Source organism: Pseudochaenichthys georgianus, chromosome 18 (assembly GCF_902827115.2).
Source record: "Pseudochaenichthys georgianus chromosome 18, fPseGeo1.2, whole genome shotgun sequence".
Lineage (NCBI taxonomy): Eukaryota > Metazoa > Chordata > Actinopteri > Perciformes > Channichthyidae > Pseudochaenichthys > Pseudochaenichthys georgianus.
Window position 1 is genome coordinate 16,937,451 of NC_047520.1, and position 4,145 is coordinate 16,941,595.

General features: G+C 40.8%; 1 long non-coding RNA gene across 2 annotated transcripts; it reads left to right on the forward strand.

Annotated features, from left to right (window-relative positions):
• Positions 1 to 2,737: 2,737 nt before the first annotated feature.
• On the forward strand, positions 2,738 to 3,552 carry LOC139435746 (uncharacterized). 2 transcript variants are annotated; one of them, XR_011644957.1, is made up of 3 exons: positions 2,738 to 2,849; positions 3,239 to 3,299; positions 3,419 to 3,552. It is a non-coding gene; the product is annotated as an uncharacterized lncRNA (long non-coding RNA). The 2 variants fall into 2 exon arrangements; XR_011644956.1 differs by lacking the exon at positions 2,738 to 2,849 and having other exon boundaries at positions 3,167 to 3,299.
• Positions 3,553 to 4,145: the final 593 nt, after the last annotated feature.

Sequence of the window (4,145 nt, forward strand, 5' to 3'; positions counted from 1 at the left end):
GTTAAGGATTTGAAATGGTTGCTTTTTTTGTTTTAAACTATGTTTCAATGTTTATCCATTTAGTGTCGTGTCAAGATAAACAACTAATTTACCATCTGTCTTTGAATTTGGCTATGTGTTAGCTAGCAACGTTTAACCACGTGTAACCATTTTTTAAGGATGGCTTAACCAGATAATTGTCATACATTTATCATGCAAGTGGCGATGTTCTGTTGTGTCGGTTTGACTAGTGAAAAGTTTAAATAGTTGCAAATGTTATATTGGTTTCACATAAGGTATTTTATATGGGGCTATGCAAGTTTAGCTACCTGCTAACTAGTTTTTAAGCTGTTAAACCAGTGTTACGAACTCAGACACTTAGGATGTAGGACCCAATTGCACGACCCGGGAGACAGAGGTAAAGTATGTGTAAGATACTTTATTTTCCAATACAGCAGTGAACAACAAAAAGGGTAACTATCAATCTCTAGCCAAGATGACAAAAATAGCGAACAAAAAATGAAATCGCTCACGTAGTGAGGAATTAAACTTTTTACATGCACAAGAAACATTGACCTGACCATAGCATAAGACAATACGAACTGACGAGGAACACTGGGAGACAGGGGAATTTATACACATGACAATGAGAAACAGGTGGGAACAATCAGGGGCGGGACTGACGCTGATGAGCACAGGAGACACAGAAAGGATGCCAGGTGAAAACAATCAGGAAGCCTGGAATGAGAGATAATTGGTGAGTGAGAACACAAACATAAAACTGAACCTCTCTAGCATTTCTGTCGGTGCACAACAGTACCCCCCCCCCTCTAGGGCCAACTCCTGATGGCCCAGGCTGATTGTAAAAGTCGTGGATAAGAGTCTTGTCTACGATAAATGAAGCCGCTACCCAGCTCAATCAATCAATCAATCAATCAATGTTTATTTATATAGCCCAATATCACAAATGTTACATTTGTCTCAGTGGTCTTCACAGTGTGTACAGAATATCAGTATGACAATACGACACCCTCTGTCCTTAGACCCTCACATCGTACAAGGAAAAACTTCCGAAGAAAACCCAGTTTATAGGGAAAAATGGGAGAAACCTCAGGGAGAGCAACAGAGGAGGGATCCCTCTCCCAGGACGGACAGACGTGCAATAGATGCCGTGTGTAAATTGAAAAGATAATACATTTGCAACATAGGTAGTACAAATGTTTGGAAATGCATGTGTGTATAATAGGAAGATGAATCCACGAGGATATCCATCCAGGACCGATGATCCAGGACCACAGCCACGACTCAAGATCCAGCGCTCGCGATCCAGGACACAGGACCGCAGGATCATCCATGACTCCGGATCCCAGCGTATATAGACACCAAAAAGAAAGACATTTGGGGAAGCTGGGTTAATCGGAACATGAGAGTACACAGGTATAGACAGAGAGAAGGAAGAAGTAAGATGTCCCCCGACAAACTAAGCCTATATCAGCAAAACTAGGGGCTGAATCTAATCAGCCCTAACTATAAGCTTTATCAAAAAGGAAGGTCTTAAGCGCACTCTTAAAAACGGATAGGGTGTCTGCCGCCCGAACACAAACTGGAAGCTGATTCCACAAATGTGGAGCTTGATAAGAAAAGGCTCTGGCTCCCATTGTACTTTTAGAGACTCTAGGAACAACCAACAACCCTGCATTCTTGGAATGCAATGCCCTAGTAGGACTAGTGCTGCGTACCGGTACGCCGAACCGGTACTGGACTTGTAAAAAGTTTCGGTTCAAGTCCGGTTAAAACCGGAACGTCAGGAACCGGTACTTGGACTCGCAAAAAAACTAGCACTTACGTATATTCTGGTGTCTGTGGTTATCTAAACATTCCCTGATAAACGTTATTCAGCGTCAATAAATGAGTGCTAATCCCAGTGTGCTCAGTGTACAACATCACATGTCATTTCACCTTCGATTTACGGTTTGAAAACGTAGAATTTCGCCACATGCTAATGCTAACCGGAAGTGAAGAATTTTCAGAATAAAAGTTTTAAGTTAATAGTGTGAACTTTCGGCTTTTTCAGAATAAAAGTGATTTAAATTAGTGTTTTTAATTCAAAATTACGCCATATCAACATTGATTTTAATTTCTAACAGTATGTATTGTAGAGTTGTAGAAAATACATGGTGCACAGACAGTACAGTACACTCTGACTGTACAGTCACTAGAGTGTAGCCTATACTGTATATTAGGTGTGTAACAGTGTGATGCGTATAGTCTACTCTACACCCTACCTTTCAGCAACGTTTTAGGGATTTAGGCTCAGTCAGCTCAGGGACTGTTTGGTTACTTTAGTTTGGTAAATGAAATAAATGTTTGAACTTTGTAGTAGTTCACTGTAGTTGCTGTCATAAGTCATTTGTAGACTAAGTGGCACATTTGTACTTTGTAGAGAAATGTAGACACAAGTTGGAAGGGAGCACAATAAACCTGATGAGTTTGAATTTGAGTTGATTATGAGTTAATTTTCAATTGATAATTAGCTCACAATAAGTTCACTTTAGTTACTCACACAACTTGACACAAGCCATGGGTTCAGGTCCGGACTTATAAGTCCGGACCTGAACCTGAACCTCTGGACTTGAGTCCGGACCTGAACCTGAATGTGAGTCCAGGTACGCAGCACTAAGTAGGACAGTAGGGTACAATCAGAGCCATTTAATAGAAGAGTTACGACATCTCCGTTCACTCCAATGGACCACTTTTTTACAGCAATGGCGGATCGTGGAGCCTCTCAATCGTTCCCCGGAAGTTAGCGCCAAGGCTGGCAGAGCTGTGGAGTTGCAGCATAATAGACCGTTCGTGACGGACTTTTAAAGGTAAGAAGAAGTTTAAAGATTTATATTGCGGATATTATCAGTACATCTGATTCAAATGAACATGTGTATTAAAGGATGTCAGTGGGTTATCCCTAAATTAGTAGATTTAGGGAACGTTTACAGATAACAGATTAAGCTAGCATACCGAAGCAAGTTAGCAACACACGTTGAACAGCCTTTTAATTGTAAATTCCGTTCTCTTAATGTCATTTCGTCCAACATATTGAATTAGAGAAGAGGGGCTTCTAAACGGGATTGTATGCGGGGGTGGAGGGAGTTAAATATTAGATAAATATAACTTTGGTGCGTGTAAGAGTGAGTGTTTTTAGCAGAGCCATATTGTGTCCTTGTGATTCTGTTGATTATTACCTGTCTGTATAATGTTGCAGCTCAGCTGATTTTGGATTGATGGCAAAGGGAGAGGGACTTAAGTGAGAGTGAAAACACAAGGTAAGTTTAATACTACTGTTTTATATAAGTAAACACCTTATCTCCCCAAGGCATTTCCCATCCAATAGGTGTGCTGTGTGTGTATAACCCTTTCTCCTGTCTGTTACTCCCTCTTTAAGCACAAGAACCAGAGGGGGATTCAATGGAGCCTGAATACCTGCACTGAGACCCTCACCCTGCACCCTGAGTCTCAACTCTCAGTGTTTTTCAAGCCTTTCCCTGTTTTTTTGTATTAAACAAAACATTAAGCTTTCCCAATGGTGTGGTTTTCGTTTTGTGAAAAAGTGCAAATGCAGTGTTTGTATATAATTACATCACATATTTTGTTGCTGTTGGTCGTGAAATTGCTCCTGCTGACTTGAGCCAGCCATTTTTTCCTCCGCTCTGTGTCAGTGGGGAAGCCGTACATTCGTACTCCTTTCTCTGAGCGATTTGAGCATCCCCAGGCAGCACAGCAAACCATGGTGGCGACTAGGAGGCAGCACAGCAAACCAGGAAAACACGGAGGAAAAGGCACCGACAAACTGCATGATATGCTATTCAATGTTTATTGAATTCCATGTATTTGCAATGGATGTTCCTAAAACAACACATTTAACATCATCATCATCATCATATGCTGCTGCTGCTGCTAGTCCTTTGATAGTCACCTGTCGGTCTGTTGTCCTTTCTGAAAGCCATAAAGATGACATTAGTCATTTAGATAACTTGTGTCCTCAATTACCAGGAGATTACTGAAACTACCATGAATTTAAGAAAATGGTAGAAATGAATCCAATCTGAATTTTAAAGCATTACTTTAGATCCCCTCCCTCTAAATGTATCAATAAACATTAGAAAGTGATG